Raw genomic sequence first — 16807 nt, 5'->3', positions numbered from 1 at the left:
CATAGCCTCAGACTAGGAATATATCTTCTAGAACTGTGAGAAAAGAAATTTCTCTGTTTAAATTATTCAATCTATGGCGTGCTGTTAGGACATCCTGAGGTGATTAACACATTCTAGAGTGTCAATCCAGCAGATTATAGGCAGGAATGATCCTAGCCAGTACTGGCTGATCAAGCTCAAAGAAGAGAAACTAATTGGTTATCCTACAGGATTTTGAGCTAAATAAATGACTGTTGTTTTACTCTATACATCTTGGGATGTATGTCAATAACAGTTATTGATAGTTTTGAGCTATCATAAATAAATAAATAAAGCCAGTATGAACATCCTTCACCAGTCTTTTGGTACACACATATACATTTATATTGGCATATATAAGTAACTTGGATTAGAATGTTGGGTGATAAGGTTCAGATATATCCACTTTTAGTCAACATTACCAGAGAGCAGATAATAATTTGTTTCAAGTAATAACAATGGGTTCAATGAATATAGTATATAGATATGTAAAATCAATGACATCAAGGTTAAAGGGGACAGAGGGAGTTATGGAGAATATTTTGTAACAAATTACTTGCACCACCAGTTTTTTGGTATAATATTACCTGAAAGCGGACTTGGCTAGTGGTAAATGTATATTGCAAGAACAACCAAGAAAAGAAGTAAAAATAAAGTATGATTTACATGTTGTGAGAGAAGAAAAAAATGAACTCATAAAAAACACTCAGTTAAATCCAGAAAAGACAAAGAAAGTGTGCAAAACAAAAAGAAGCAAAAAAATCAAGAGTGGCAAAGAGCTCTAACAAATATAATTGATATTAATCCAAATATATCAGTGATCATAATAATTATCAATGGTTTAAGTACATAAATTAAAAAAACAGAGCATCAGAGTGGATAAACAAAATATGGCAAATAAGTGCTTGGGCCCCTGTACCTGGGTGGGAGACCTGGAGGAAGCTCCTGGCTCCTGGCTTTGGATCAGAGCAGCTCTGGCCATCACAGCCAATTGGGGAGTAAACCAGTGGATGGAAGACCTCTCTCTCTCTCTCTCTCTCTGCCTCTCCTTCTCTCTCTGTGTAACTCTTTCAAATAAATAAATAAATCTTTAGAAAAACAAAAAACAAAATATGGCAAATAGAGTACCTCAAAATATCCATGGAAAATTGAATTAAAATATAAAATTTTGGTGCAATAATTTGAAACCTATGCATATTTTCTCCATAATATACATTTTTCCATGAATATTTTGAAGTATCCTCATGTGTTTTCTACAAGAAAGCCAACTTTATCTGCAAAGGAATATACAAAGTAAAAGGATGTAGAAAAATGCATCATGCTCATACTAATAAAAAGAAAATAGGAGTAGCTACATTAACATCAGAAAAGCAGATTCCAGAGCAAGGTAAACTATCAGGTTAATAAGGGCCATTACACAGCGAGAAAGGGTCAATTCTGCAAAAAGATACAACAATCATTAATGTGCATGCACCTAAAAAAGACTGTCAACATATGTGAGGCAAAAACCTTAGATACGTGCAGGGAAAATAGACTAATCCTTTATTGCTGGAAACTTCAACACTTCTCTTTCAATAATTGACAGATCTAGCAAGCAGATTAGTCAGAATTGAACGGCACTAGCTTCTTTTTGAACACTACATACTACCTTCAATTTCTTAAACATCTAAGTCTTCAATAGAAAGTAATCTGGACCTGGGGCCGGTGGGATCCAGCCAGCGCCTCTGTCTTCTCGTTTTGCCTCGCTCCTTCCCCAGCCAGACCAAACTATGTGATCCCGGAAGTTCCGGTACTTCCGGTCCATTGCTGTGTGGGATGAAAAGTAATAGCGGAAGTTGCAGCTCTAGGAACAACGGCCACAACTTGAGGAGAAGGAGCAGCAGGTGTGGCAGCCGTGGCAACATTGGCAGCGGCTTCCCCCACTCCTATTCCACAGTCACGGCCCCGTCCCGGGGCCAGGAGGAGAGGGGTGCAGCAGCGAAGGCGGCGGCTGGACTAAGCAGATCACTTGCAGGTATTTTATGCGTGGGGTCTGTGAGGAAGGAGATAACTGTCGCTACCTGCATCACCTCTCCGACAGTCCTTGTGGTGTAGTGTGCAAGTATTTTCAGCGAGGGTACTGCATTTGTGGAGACCGCAGCCCCTGCAGGAATGAACACAGCAAGCCTTTGAAACGGGAAGCCACTGCTGCTACAGACCCAACTGCAAAATCCTCTCATGCTCTTTCCTCAAGTCTCGAGTCAGCAGTTGGACCACTCGTTGAAATGAAATCAAGCGAAACTGAGTAAAGAAAGTCAAACTTTACAACTGTGAGAGCAGGTCAGAGGGCTGGGTGGATGCCATTGAGTTTGTTCCTGGGCAACGCTACTGTGGCCAGACTGCCTCTCCCTGCACTGAAGCACCCCGCAGGACGCCGTGACCAAGACAGACTCAGAGGAAGAACTGTGGAAACAAAGAAGCCCCTACAGTGCAGTGGCACAGTGCCACTATGGGGAGAACTGTGTTGGTCTCCATGGAGATTCCATGTGACATGTGTGGGCTACAGGTCCTACAATCAATGGATGCTGCCCAGAGATCACAGCTCATAAAATCTTGTATTGAGACCCATGAGAAGGACGCTGAGGCTCTCATTTGCTATGCAGCGCTGTAAGGACGTGATGGGGGGATCTACATGGAGGTGGTCTATGAGAAAGCTCATCCCAAGGAGCGCTCCTTTGGGATCCTCTCCAACTGCAGCCACACCTAGTGTCTCAAGTGTGTTCACACCGGGAGGAGTTCTAAGCAATTTGAGAACATCAGAAAGTTCCGCCCAGAACGCTGGGTCACATCTGTCATTGCAAGTGAGTAGTGGGTGGAGGAGAAAGAAGAAAAGCAGAAATTCCTTCAGAAATACAAGGAGGCAGTGAGCAACAAGGCGTGTGGGTACTTTGATGACAGACATGGAATCTGCCTATTTTGAGGGAACTGTTTATATGAGCATGCATACCCTGATGGCCATTGAGAGGAATCACAGAGAAAAAAGTGGAAACGTCAAGCTGATACTCAGCCCAGTGAATGAACCACTTCTGGACTCTCATTGAGGAAAGAGAGAACCGTAAGTAGCCTTCTGTTACAGATGTAGGAGGTGGACCCTTGAGGTTCTGGTGAAATCTGCGCATCTGTGTTTTTATAGCTGTTCTTTGCCTTGTAATCGCCACCATGTGGTTTTGGTCTCTTGTATAATTGCACACAGGTAATACTACTGAGTAACCAGAACCAGGTGCAAATGCGTTGAGAGTTCCATTGTGTTTAGCATGATAGGAGACTTGTTAAACAATCACACATAAAAGAGCGGCGTAAGGATCAATGCAGAGTTGGAAATTGACTCCAAGGGCTGATAGAAATTATGTGTGAGTGTGAGCCTTGGTAGACAAACTTGGCTGAGTGGTTTCAGCTTTATGTGTTGGGTAGCTCTTAAAGGATACAGCAGCATATTGGTAGTGGTTAATCTAGCAGTGCTGGCTCTGTCTGCCTGTATAAGCAGAGAAATTGAGTTAACCGTAGAGATTAAGACGATCTGGTAATCCTCTCTATTAACACAAACTGAGTCTTGGATACAGGGTTGTATTTAATGTTTTATGATCTGTCCTTTCTAGTCCAGGCACTTTTTGAGAAACCTTTGTCCTCATTGAAGGAGTTTTGTTGTTGGGTTTTTGTGTTTGTTTTTGCGGTTATCTGTCTCATTCCATCTGTGAGCTTTGCAGGTAGACAGATGTGACTCAAAACCATGTTCTGAGCTGTTTATTGTAGTGGAGTAAGTAGTCTGCAATCAGAAGTCCTACTTTTCCACTAGAGAGGAGGGGTAGTCATCCACAAGACAAGCTAAAGTTAACTTGTTAGAGGAATTCCCTGAATGGAAATTTTACCTTTACACTTTGTTGCTGTTTCCTGAAAATAACTTGGACATGCTCCTGACTTGCCTGTCTGCTGCTTTGATACCTTGGACTGCACCCATTCTTTCACTTTAAGAAAAAACAGGGGCTGGTGTTGTCATGTGTAGGGTTAACTGCGGCGCCTGCATCCCACAAGGGCACCAGTTTCGTTAGCATCCTGGCTGCTCCATTTCCAATCAAACTCCCTGCTAGTGCTCCTGGCAAAGCGGCGGAGGATGCCCCAAGCGCTTGGGCCCCTGCACCCACGTGGGAGACCCAGAAAAAACTCCTGACTCCTGGCTTCAGCCTGGCCCAGCCCTGGCTGTTGCAGCCATTTGGGGAGTGAACCAGTGGATGGAAGATCTCTCTCTCTCTGTCTCTGTCTCTGTGTGTGTGTGTAACTCTGACTTTCAAATAAATAAATAAGTATTTTAAGAAATAAATAAAGAGTGTTGCAGAGGTCTCTATATTTTGCAGCTGCTGTTTTACAAGAAGCACTTTTCCCAAATAAAACAAATTTAAATACTAAAAAAATAATAACCTATCTCTGAATACTTTTTTCAATAGAAACAGAAAGGCTTTTATTCTATATTAATGTAATATTGTTAGTAGTTACTCTCCACTTTTTAGCTGGTATTGAAAGTCTTCTCCCACATCCTTTAACACTCTACCCTCACTCCATTCTTATAAAAGAGGAACTTTGATATGACTTAGAAAATGTGCCCAATAGAGGGTAAAATATTGGATGCCTAAAGAGGAGAGATTAAACTTTCTCACATCCACATGTGTCTTTTTGTGCCTTGGTTGTTCTGTGTAAGTAAATATTTTGTGCAGCCTAGAGCAAATGTTTTCTTTGGATTAAGACTGAGACAGTCATCTGATTGAAGGATTTAGGGTTTCTATTTTCATTATAGAAATAATACGCCTGTTTCTTAAAAATTTGTTTATTTCACTTCACTATGATATTTCATCTTTGCTAAGATCAAAGGAAGTAATGGCATATTTTAACTTCAGAAAAAAATCACCACATAAAAGCATACATTTAGAATAAATAACATTTGCATTATTAGGGAAGAAGATTACCCTTGAACCTGATATATTTAAATTATGAAATAAACATGAATTGTGTCTCTTAAATGATACTGAGAAGAAGAAGATGAAAGCAAAAGTTGATATTGTTAAAATCATCATTTCTTTATTTTTATTACCAGAGGAATCTATCATGACAACACAGGTCTGTTTTTCCAAACAGATCCCAATAGAGTCAAGAACAGATTGGACTGAAAGTAGAACTCAGTAATCATCCAATTAAACTACCTCACTATATAACTGAGGGGTCTAAGAGGTACTTAATCATGGTATGGATTATTAAGATGTGTATGTTATTGCATCAGAAAAAACTTCTGTTTAATTTAGTATAATTTACTTGCAACTAAGAAAGATGATAGGGCAGATGTCAATTGTTTTAAAAAATATTAAAATTCACCATTTTCATTGTTTTGAAGTTTTCAATGCAGTGGTTTTCAGTATATTCACAGTGTCGTACAATTATTTCCATTATCTAATTCCATCCATTTACAGGCCAGATTAATATTGGTGGATAAGAACTAACTCCTGGTTGGTTGGTTTGTTTTTAATTGTATCAGCTCTGTTAATGAATTTGGTGCTGTCATGTGTTTTCATGATGTTTGCTTCTTTTTTTTTTTTTAAAGATTTATTTATTTATTTGAAAGCCAAAGTTACACAGAGAGAGGAGAGGCAGAGAGAGAGAGAGAGAGAGAGAGGCCTTTCATCCGCTGGTTCACTCCCCAATTGGCCGCAACAACCAGGACTGTGCCCATCCGAGTCTCCCAGGAGACTTCTTAAGAGCCAGGAGCTTCTTCCGAGTTTCCCACGCAGGTGCAGTGGCCCAAAGAGCTGGGCCATTTCTACCGCTTTCCCAGGCCATAGTGGAGAGCAACCGGTACTCAAACCAGTGCCTATATGGGATGCCAGCACTACAGGCAGTGGCTTTACCTGTTATGCCACAGCACCGGCCCCCATTTTTTCTTTATGTACCACTTTACTTCATCTTACAAATTTTGATATGGAATATATTTGTCTTTGGTTAATTGTAAATGTCTTGCTGTGATTTTTCCCTTTATGAGTTATTTTATTTAGTTTTAATTTTTTAACTATCATTGCTATATTTATTATAGTGTAACCGCAGCATGAATATGTGATTTTATTTGTTCTACTCAGTTTTCAGGAGCTGAGAATCTTTCTCAGAACTCACGTCTTTTATTCCCATCTGAGAATCATGTCTTTATTCAATTGTGGAAAATTCCCACACACTAGCTCTTCAAATAATACCTGTCTATTGTGACCACTAACATACCCACTGAATTAAATGGGGCCTGGCAAATAATTGATATCCAGTAAATATGCATAAAATGGAAAATTGTCCCCTTCTCATTTATTCTCCAGCTGTACTGGCCTTTCTTTCCTTCTAATGATCGAGTATCAGTACAGGTTCAGAGCTTTTGCCTTTATTTGTCCTCTGCTTAGAATGTTCTTTCCTCAGATCTTCTCATGGCTAATGTCTGGCTCCTTACCTCACTCAATTCTTAGGTAAAATGCTGTCTTTTTGGAGAAGCCTGATCTGATGTTGCTCTTGGCTCCACTGTTTACTACTAAAGTAACCTTGGACAAGACATGTTGAAGGCCTAAGCCCCATTATGGGTGTATTTGGCAATGGAGCCTTTAAAGAAGTAATTAAGTTTAACTAAGATCATAGGAATGGTACCCTGTTCTAATAGGATCAGTGTCTTCATGAGAATACATACCCAGTACATTCTCTGATATTCTCTCTCTCTCTCTCTCTCTCTCGTGTGTGTGTGTGTGTGTGTGTTTATGTGTGTATATATACACAAAGAACTAGCCATCTGACAACATGGCAAGAAACCAGTCATCTGAAAGCCAAGAAGAGAGCCCTTATTAGAAAGTGGATTTGCCAGAAACTTGATCTTGAACATCTTGGTATCCAGAACTCAGAGAAAATAAGTTTCTGTTGTTCCGGCTACCTATTTTGGAGTATTATTTGTAGGGTAGAAGACTAATCAGATTAATACACTTTCTGTCCCTTAAAGTTTCATCATTGCAAATGGAGATAACAAAAGTATCTTATGAGGTTGTTGGGAGGAGCAGTGGAATATATGCGTACATACACAAACACACATACATATATATATATATATATATAAAATACACATTTCCAAGAAGAGACATCTATAAATATCGTTTTCCAGTGTTTCTCACAGCACACTTTAGGATGTACTGTACATTGTACTTCCTTAGATGAAGAGTAGTAATACATTATGAATGTAAAAATAGTAATTTCACAAAAGCAGATTTTTCCATATTCAATTGAATAAAGACTTGATGGTGAGTATATCATTTAAAAATTACAATTGATGGGGCCCAGTGCTGTGGTGTAGCAGGTAAAGCCACGGCCTGTGATGCTGGCATCTCATATGAACGCCAGTTTGAGTCCTAGCTCCTACACTTCTGATCCAGCTCCCTGCTAATGTGCCTGGGAAAGCATCAGAGAATGGCCCAAGTCCTTGGGCCCCTGCAGCAATGTGGGAGATTCAGAAGAAGCTCTTAGCTCCTGGCTTTCAGATCAGCCCAGCTCTGACTGTTGTGGCCATAAGGGGAGTGAACCAGCAGATGGAAGATTTCTGTCTCTCCCTCCTTCCCTCTATGTAACTATGCCTTTCAAATAAATAAAATAAATCTTTTTTTTTTTTTTAAATTTTGACAGGCAGAGTGGACAGTGAGAGAGAGAGACAGAGAGAAAGGTCTTCCTTTGCCGTTGGTTCACCCTCCAATGACTGCCACGGCCGGCGCGCTGCGGCCAGCACACTGCACTGATCTGATGGCAGGAGCCAGGTACTTATCCTGGTCTCCCATGGGGTGCAGGGCCCAAGTACTTGGGCCATCCTCCACTGCACTCCCTGGCCACAGCAGAGAGCTGGCCTGGAAGAGGGGCAACCGGGACAGAATCTGGCGCCCCGACCGGGACTAGAACCCGGTGTGCCGGTGCCGCAAGGCAGAGGATTAGCCTAGTGAGCCGCGGCACCGGCCAAATAAAATAAATCTTAAAAAATACAATTAATTACAAGCAATAGATACAATGAAAATAAGGCTTACATAATTGAGCAGCTCTATATCTGCTGTGTCATAATGATAGCTTAACAGTTATTAAGTACTTTCTATGTCCCAGGCCCTATTAGATGTGTTAACTTAGCAAATTTTCTCAATAATGCTGAGCTAAGGTTTATTTTTTCCTTCCCAGTTTTACCATGGAAGTAGAAACAGAGAGTTTCAGTAACTTGCCCAAGGTCCTGCAACTAATAAGCAGCAGAGCTAGGCTTCAAGGCCAGGCAACCTGATCTTGGAATCTGTGCTCAAAATGATTATGCTGCATTGCTCTTGAAAGTTCAAATTCTGGAGTTAAGCAGTCCTGGGCTGAAGTGATAACACCAAAATATCAACAGCTATCTTGTCACCTTTTATCTTCCTGTTTATCCATCTTTAGCAACTGTTTTTTATGTTATGATCACTACATGGCTGAACTGCTTCCAGCATCATGGCCGTGTTCTAAAAAGTAAAGAACACAGAAAGTAAATGAGGCGTATGGCAGCTGAATCAGCCTCACAGAGTAACTTCCTTTTTATCGCAAGGGACGTAACTGACTCAAGAGACCATCCACAGTGACAGACTGGAATAGTACAAAGTCATTGAAAGGGAGATCTACAGTCTTAGAAACTGGCTATGTAATATACTGGATCCCAACAGATGCCAATGTCTCTGTAGACATTGGGACATGAGTATAAATATTAAGTCTCAAAAATTTATTGACACCATTTTTCCATCATCTCACACTTTATTAGTCATTTGTGTGCTATATATCCTCATTTCATATTTTATCATATCTGTTCATGTTAATATTCTTGGCCTAAGTATCTGGTCATAAGTTATAAAGTTTATTACTTATTAAAAACACCTTTGAGAATCAAGGAATTGTTTTTATTCATTAATAATCTTTTGTTCTTTTATGTCCATTTATATATCTGGATTTGAATCTTGGCTTTCAACTTTACTCTTTATGTGACTATGAACTTAATTTTCTCAAGCTTCTACTAGCTTTATCTGAAAAAAATAAATGAGGGTATTGATACCTATTTGATGCTGTGAAAAGGAAATATGTGAAGCACTTAGTATAATTTCTGGAATATAGTATATAACCAATAAATGATCAATACTTATTATTAATTATATCCTCCTGTTCCAACATATATTATTAAACTGCTTAGAAAGTATCAATTTTACAAAAAAGCAATAATGTATGTAGTAGCATCATCTATACTAATGAAATCTATATTTTTCCTTGTAAATTAAAATTAACAAAGTTTTAAATTTTTATTTATTTGAAGAGCAATAAGACAGAGAGACAGAGAGAGTGTTAACATCCATTGGTTCACTCCCCAAATGCCCACCATGGTCATGGTTAGGCAAAGCTGAAACTAGGAGCCAGAAATTCCACCTGGATCCACCATGTGTGTAATAGGGACCCAATTACTTGAACCATTATTACTGCCTACCAGTGTCTGCATTATCAGGAAGTTGGAGTCAGAATCCAGGACTCGGCATCAAACCCAATACTGTGATGTGGGATATTAATTGCTACACTAAACTCCTACCCCATGAAATAGAATTTTTAATACCTCGAGTCTCTTATTCTTCTAGAAAAGCTTAATGATAATAGTCCAGCAGCAAGAAGCATAACAAAACCTACAGCTGCTCCTCAGCTTACAGTGCTGTTAAGTCACAATACATTCAATATAAATTGAAAATAGACTAAGTAAAAAATGCATTTAGTATACCTAACTTACCAAACATCATAACTTAGTAACACACAGCAGTGTATAAAACTGGTTGCTTGCCCTTATGATGCCATAGCTAACTGGAAGCTGTAGCTCACTACCACTGCCAAACAGTACAAGGACATATTGTACTGTATCTCACTATTTCAGGAAAAGATTGAAATTAAAAATTGTAAATTTAGTTTCTCCTGAATGTGTATTGTATTCACACTGCCATAAAAAATTGCCTGACTTGAACTATCAGTAGGCAAGAACCATGTGTACTTAAAAAAAAAAAAAAGATTTATTTATTTGAAAACAGAGTGACACAGAGAGAAAAAGAGAAAGGTGCTTCCTATCTGCTGATTCACTCCCCAAATGGCTGCAACATCAGGCCAAAACCCATCATCCACTCACTTCCAGGCTCATTAGCAGGAATCTGGAGCAACCACACTCAAACTGGCACCCTGTTATGGGATTCAGCATCGCAAGCAACAACCTAACCCACTGCACCATAACACCAACCCCATATCTACTTCTGTTAAACTCAGTGCTATGATTTGAATGTGTACCCCAGAATTCATGCATTGGAAACTAAATCTCCAAAGCAACAATGTTTACAGAACCTCTTAGAGGTGATTAAGTCCCAAAGGCTCTGCGCTCCTGAATGGAGGAATGCTGCTGTCAGGGGAGTGGGTTCCTTATAAAAAGATGTTTGGCCCTTGCCCCTTTCCCTAACCCTTTTTTTAATTTTTTTTATTTCTTTGACAGGCAGAGTTAGACAGTGAGAGAAAGAGAGAGAGAGAGAGAGAGAGAGAGAGAGAGAGAAAGATCTTCCTTCCCGTGGTTCACCCCTCAAATGGCCGCTACGGCCATCACGCTGCGCCGATCCGAAGCCAGGAGCCAGGTGCTTCTCCTGGTCTCCCATGCAGGTGCAGGACCCAAGGACTTGGGCCATCCTCCACTGCACTCCTGGGCCACAGCAGAGAGCTGGACTGGAAGAGGAGCAACTGGGACAGAATCCAGGGTGCTGGCACCGCAAGTGGAGGATTAGCCTAGTGAGCCGTGGCGCCGGCCTCTCTAACCCTTTTGATGACTTTTGTAATATTATGAAGCAACAAGAAGATTCTCATCAAATGCCAACACATTGATATTGGACTTCCCAGCCTCCAGAACCATGAGAAATAATTTTTTGCATAAATTACCCAATCTCAAGTGTTCTATCATAGCAGCACAGAACAAAATAAGACATAAGTTTACTATCTTAAGACATAATGGAAAATTTACTAGAAAATTTTCTACTAATGGCTATAGAGCTCAAGGATATCTGGCCAGAACAAACTAACTGCTTGAGGACAAAATGAATCTTGTAATATGTATCTACCTAATCCCTTTGAGCATATTTCTCATTTAGTGGGACATGTAGTTTTATGCATGTGAGAGATAGGTGTATTCCCTAGAAATGTGAAAATAAGGGGAAAATGTTTCAAACTGTTAAGCTTAACCCATAATGAATAAAAATAGACAAGTGCACAGCCACTTTTCAGTAGCTTCCAGAACAGTGAGATTGTGATATTAGCATATCTGAGGGCAGAGATTAGGTAGCAAGCCTCGGGAAAACAGTCAGCAAAGGGACAGTGCAAATGTAGGCAGATGGCCTGTCGGCCTACACAGAAGACAGGAATAATTTACGGAAGTCTAGCTGTGCTAGATGTCAGATTTCGGGAAAGTAACCTTCACCCTTCAACTATAGGGCTTTTAAGCTCAGTAACGAAGGGAGTATTAGCCCCCTCCTCTGGTATGATGGGTCTGATACGCTATAGTCATGCAATGTGGCAGAACTTGGCTTCCCGAGTTCTTTGTCCCACTCTTGAAGAAGAGAGGGGCCCTTCAGGTTACCTAAATCCCATCTCAGTAAATATTTTCAGTGATCGCGCTGAAATTCCTGCTCTGATTCCATGATAACCCATGTGTTCTCATTATGCTTTGACTTTCTATTGACACAGAAAATGTGCTGCCTTCTCAGATGCTGTGTGGAAGGATTTGATACGACAGTAAAGCCCAGTTGAGGGCATCAGTTTGGATTAATTTTATTGGAACTTTGATAATAACATGAATTTTATCAATCTATAGCTTACAATGTTTTTCTTACATATATTTTTAAACCTTTTCCTGCAATGGAAAGATGTGAGGAGAAAGGAAATCTCGATCCAACTACACTAGTGTCATTAATTTGAGTGAATGTAAAGAGAAAGAAAGAAGTCAGTATTAACTGAAAAGTCAAACGTGTCAAAAATTGTAAGACAATAGTATTTTTTAAAGCACATGAAATATCCCTGAGGGCAGATGTAGTATCTATTTCGTTCAATAATGTATACACAGCACCTGAGATAGTGTCTGATATATAGTAGGTATTGGATAATGAAGTCACATAAATAAATAAATAAGGGAAAATATTACTAAGAATAGGCACCAACCAGACAGGTTTTAATTAAAATATAATGAGCTTATGGTGAGACACTTTTAATTTTAGAATTATAAATTCTTAAGCATTTAAGACCATGTTTGTTCTGTAAGTTATTAATTATTCATTGCTTAAATAATTGATTTCTACATAAACAATTCATAATTACATTTTCTCATTTACAAAGAAAATTCACGAGTAACAATTTCTTTTTAAACTATCACAAATTCCATATTACAAATTCAAGTTACTGAGAAGTTACTGGAGTTGTCTACCAGTGACTTACAGCAATTAGAACTAGAAATCTGCTATTTACAACACTCTTAATTACAGTCTGTTTACTTTCTTTGTCAATATAATTGTCAGTATAATAGTCCCTATCAGAACTCGTTATTTCCAATGAAAGCTAGATGCATCAAGCCTATGAATAGAAAATCATTTGCTTTTAACTTCCAGGGTGGAAGAGTTTAAGGTGCTGTGTACAGGGAGATATAATAGCATGCGGCATCCTGTCTGCCTAAAACATTATTGTGACTATGTTAGTCAGCTCTTTATTACTATAACTAAAACACCCGAGAGATACACTTAGGAAAGAAGAAGTTTTATTCAAGCTTACAGTTTGGAGGTTCATAGTCCAGAACAAAATGACCGTATTGTTTTGGACCTCCAATGAAGCTGGAGGATGGTCAAAGGACAATTACATGGCAAGGCAGCAGGCAGAGGGAGACGGGAAGCACGCTTGGTTTATATAACCACTGTCTCATGAGAATCACCATTTGACAGCGACCCCTAATGACCCAAAGATCTCTCTGTCTAGGCTCACCTCCAAGACACTATAATTAGATCAAGTCTCTATTCCTAATCTGTCAAACATGTACATTAATCCATTAACTTTTAACAAAAGACCTTGAAGTTGAAATGTCTGCATGACTGTGAAGAGCTGAATCCATCGCTGTTTCCTAAAAACTCATGTCTTTTGAACATACAACAATCATTCCATCTCTAAAAGTTCCAAGGTCTATTTTACTCCAAAATTAATTCAGAAATTCATAGTGTCCTCTGAGCCTCAATTCCAACTCTCTTACCTTTGAACTCCTGTACAGTCAAAAACAAGTTACATACTTCCAAGGTACAATGGCAGAACAGGTGCAGGTTATACATTTACATTACAAAAAAGGAAGGCAAGGAAATAGAAAAGATTAATTGCACCAAAGCAAGTCTGAAATCAAGCAGGGCAACCATCAAATACTGAAGTGCCATACCCAGCATCCTAGGCACACTGTGTACATTGGGATGTAGGGATCCCAATGGCACCTATAACTTTGCTAGTTCTAGCCCATGCTTCAGTTCTCTTAAGGTGGTTTTCCATCTCTGCAGCCCCCTAGAAATTTTCCTGATGGGGACTCTCTGCAGTGGCTCCAAACCCACATTTCTATTTGGTATTGCCCTAGTGGAGGCTCTTAGCTGTGACTCTTCTACTGCAACTGACCTCTGTCAGAGCTTCCAGTTGTTTGAAATATCCTTTGAAATTTATGTGGAGGCTTCCATGCCTGCATGGCTCTGTTCCTCTTTGCCCACATGGTTGCTACTTGAGGCTGCCTGCTGATGTCTGGGGTTTTTCTAGCCATGCCAGCCACACTGCTCACAGCTTTCCTTGGTAGGCATCTCATGTTGCTGCCACCTCTTACCTTTCTAGGGTTTCCATTGCAACTTGACTCTCACAGGTTGTCCAGGCATTGCTTTAATACAGACTCCAACCTTTCTACAGAGTAACTGTCTGGCCTCCTAGGCTTTCCTTTGAAATCCTGGTGGACTGCACCATGACTTCCCAACTCTTGCATTCTTATCTCTTCAAAAAACTAGGATCACGTGGAAGCTGACAAGGTCTGCCACCAACAGGAGCCATGCCACCAGGACCCATTTGAATCAGGGCAACAGTGGCTTCAGAGACCACAGGCAAGCCAGGATGTGGAGCTGGCTCCATGTGAGCAAGCTACCTAGGGCTGCTTCCTGAAAGGATTGTGCCCTGGAAGATCAAAACAAATTCGCACATTTAAGCCTCACATGGTACTACGATGGGAGAGTCCCCCTGAAAAACTCTCTGACATGCCTTCAGGGTCTTTCTCCCATTGTCTTGTCTGTTAACACATGACTCCCTTTTACCTGAGCTAATCTTTTTATTTAAGATTTATTTTTATTTGAAAGGCAGAGTTACAGAGAGGCAGAGAGAAAAATCTTCCATCCACTGGTTCACTCCCCAAATGGTTGCAACGGCCAGAGCAGGGCCAATCTGAAGCCGGGAGCTAGGAACTTCTGGATCTCCCACACAGGTACAGGGGCCCAGGGAGTTGGACCATCTTCCACTGCTTTTCTAGGCAATAGCAGAGAGCTGGATCAGAAGTGGAGCAGCTGAGACTCAAACCGGCGCTCATAGGGGATGCCAACACTGCCTGCAGCGGCTTTACCTGCTCCTCCACAGCGTTGGCCCCATCTGAGCTAATCTCTTTAGCAAGCACTTTCTCTACCTCTATTTCCAGTCCCAAACAAGGTTTTTCTTCCTTTTTTCCCTAGCCAGGGTGCAAATTTTCAAAATCCTGCTCTGCTCCTTTTTGCCATTCACTCTCACTGTGAAACTTGCTCACTGCAACCAATAACACCCATGCTGCAGCCCGAATCCTTTGCTGCCCTGAAATCTCCTCTACCAAACAAGCCAGTCCGTCATCTTCAAGTGCAGACTCCCACAAAGTCTCAGGACAGCGATATACAAAAGCCAGGTTCTTTGCCACTGTATCACAAGGATGGTCTTCAGTCCAATTCTCAGTAGAATCTTCATTTTCCTTTGAAAAACTCTCAGCATGGCCTTTACTGTGCAGGTTCTGACAGGCGTTCTTGTCTGCTAAGTCATCATCAGAGTTTCCCATAACACTCTGCCTGTAAAATTCTAAACTCTCTCTAGGCTGTTCCTTCTAATTCTAATCTTTTCCAATAAAGCAATTCCAAAGATTCCTTCACATCTTCAGATATAGTTAATTAGTTATGAGCCCACCTCTCTGTTACCAATATTCTGTATTAGTTTTTTGTTACTACAATTTAAATACCTGACAGAAGTTATTTGGGAAGGAGGAAGCACTGCTTTGCCTTGCAGTTTGGATGTCCACAGTCCAAGATCAAGTGAGCCCACTGGCTTCGGTATCTGCTAAAGCTGGAGGATGGCAAACCAGGAAGTAGAGGGAGGGAAGACGCATGCTCGGCTTATATAACTAACCCTCTCATGAGAATAACCTTCCAAGAGCAAGCTGCTAGTGCCCTAATGACCTCACGCTAGACTCAACTCCCAGATGCCACAATTAGATCAAGTCTCCACCCTTAACCCGTCAACCATTAACATAACTCTGTCACTGTTAACATAAGACCAGTTTAAACATCTAGATGAGTTTGGGGAACCAAACTCCTTCCTCCACCTTGCGGCGCCGGCACACCAGGTTCTAGTTCCAGTCGGGGCACCGGATTCTGTCCCGGTTGCCCCTCTTCCAGGCCAGCTCTCTGCTGTGGCCAGGGAGTGCAGTGGAGGATGGCCCAAGTACTTGGGCCCTGCACCCCATGGGAGACCAGGAGAAGCACCTGGCTCCTGCCATCGGATCAGCGCGGTGCGCTGGCCGCGGCAGCCATTGGAGAGTGAACCAACGGCCAAGGAAGACCTTTCTCTCTGTCTCTCTCTCACTGTCCACTCTGCCTGTCAAAAAAAAAAAAAAAAAAAAACGGTAACATTGACTAAAATTATCCCTTCCATGGGCTTCTGTTTGTACTTGAGCATCTTACAATTGGCTGACTGCAACTTATACTATATTGGTATGGAGATAGGTACATCTAGTAATGTAGAAAATAAGAGCTTAATATCTTAGTCAGTGTACCAATCACTTTTAGTTATCTGGGGGAGGTTATTTGTAGTCACCTGGTAGTGTAGCAGTTATCATTATTTTGAATAATTTATTTCTACTTATTGGTGATGACATGAATTCATTGTTTACACTGTACTAGTGTCTTTAAAAGTGTTTTACTAAAATATATTGACAGTACAGCAAACTTGTGAAGTAAGCACTATTATTCCCATCTTACAGACATTAAAATTCAGATACAGAAATGTTAAGTAATACATTTTAAAAGGCCACCCTACTAGTAAGTAAATAATCTGAGATTCAGACATGGATATCTGGTTGCAAAGGGTAGGACCCTGATGGAGGGAGGAGGAAGACAGGTGATATAATATAGTCAGGAAGATACAGGGCTGTTCAGGCATTGAGTATCTTTCAGGAAAAGAGTATAGAAGTGGCCACAAACCTTATAGCTTTTCTGACCAAACAGATAATTGTTATTTGTGAATCTTACCTTTTGTGAGAAATATCAATCACAAGTTTTTACTTGGTGTAAGTTTCACAAATCATATTATAAAATACTCATAGTCTACTGAAATAACACAAATAAAAACGTTGTATATTATTAACTATTTA

At 40.4% G+C, this 16807-nt stretch overlaps 1 pseudogene; it reads left to right on the top strand.

The window, feature by feature from the left end:
- Positions 1–1849: 1849 nt before the first annotated feature.
- LOC100351023 (E3 ubiquitin-protein ligase makorin-1 pseudogene) lies at positions 1850–3057 on the top strand (annotated as a pseudogene).
- The last annotated feature ends 13750 nt before the right edge of the window (positions 3058–16807 follow it).

This window comes from Oryctolagus cuniculus, chromosome X (assembly GCF_964237555.1).
Source record: "Oryctolagus cuniculus chromosome X, mOryCun1.1, whole genome shotgun sequence".
Classification (NCBI taxonomy): Eukaryota; Metazoa; Chordata; class Mammalia; order Lagomorpha; family Leporidae; genus Oryctolagus; species Oryctolagus cuniculus.
The sequence above is the reverse complement of the archived record's forward strand: the minus strand, read 5'-3'. Positions and strand labels throughout refer to the sequence as shown.